Source organism: Nannospalax galili, unplaced genomic scaffold (assembly GCF_000622305.1).
Source record: "Nannospalax galili isolate Female #2095 unplaced genomic scaffold, S.galili_v1.0 scaffold427, whole genome shotgun sequence".
Taxonomy (NCBI): Eukaryota; Metazoa; Chordata; class Mammalia; order Rodentia; family Spalacidae; genus Nannospalax; species Nannospalax galili.
Genome location: NW_008356259.1, coordinates 1,220,525 through 1,221,778, shown reverse-complemented (window position 1 = coordinate 1,221,778; position 1,254 = coordinate 1,220,525).

Below are 1,254 nucleotides of genomic sequence, written 5' to 3'. Positions count from 1 at the left end.
TGTCAAAATCCCCATTACATACTTCACAGAATTAGAAAAAAATCCATCCATAAATTCATATGGAGGCACAAAATACCCCACATAGCCAAAGCAACCCTGAGCACAAAGAGCAATGCTGGGGGGATTACTATACCAGATCTCAAAGGATACTACAGAGCCATTGTCATAAAAAATAGCATGGTACTGGTGCAAAAGTAGACACATAGATCAACTGAACATCATTGAAGATCCAAACATGAGTACAAACAATTTCAGCCACCTGATATTTGACAAAGGTGCAAAGAACACACAATGGACTAAAGACAGCATCTTCAACAAATGGTGCTGGCAAAACTGGATCTCCACCTATAGAAGAATGAAACTAGATCCTTATCTTTCACCTTACATGAAAGTCAACTCCAAATGGATTGAAGACCTCAATGTGAAACTGAAAACCCTGAAACTATTAGAAGAAAATACTGGCAGTAATTTACAGGATATAGGTGTAGGAAAAGATTTTCTAAATCAGACAGAAGTTCCTCAGGAATTAAGGTCAGCAATCAAAAAGTGGGACCTCATTAAACTAAAAAGCTTCTGCACAGCAAAAGAAACTACCAATAAAGTGAAGAGAAAATCCACAGAATGGGAAAAAGTCTTCACCAGTGACACATCTGACAGAGGTTTAACATCCAGAATATATGAAGAACTCACAAAGCAAAGAATTGAGAATCCAAATGACCCAATGAAAAGACAGGTCCTAAAGATCTAAACAAAGAGTTCTCAAAGGAAGAAATAAAATGGCTAAGAAACATCTCAAAAAGTGTTCAACATCCTTAGTAATTAGGGAAATGCAAATTAAAACCACTGTAAGGTATCGCCTTACCCTAATCAGACTAGCTAGGATCAAGAGAACAAATGATACCAAATGCTGGTGAGGCTGTGGAGAAAGGGGAATGCTCATTCACTGCTAGTGGGATTGAAAACTTGTGCAACCCCTATGGAAAACAGTCTGGAGAACTCTTAAAAAAACTAAAAATGAACCTTCCATATGACCCATTACACCACTCCTTGGTATATACCCAAAGGACTCATCCTATTTTAGAGACACTTGTACAACCATGTTTGTTGCTGCTCTTTTCATAATAGCTAAGAGATGGAAGCAACCTAAGTGTCCCTCAACTGATGAGTGGTTAATAAAAATGTGGTATATTTACACAATGGAGTTCTATTCAGCAGTAAAGAAAGATTAAATAATGAAATTTGCATGTAAGTGGG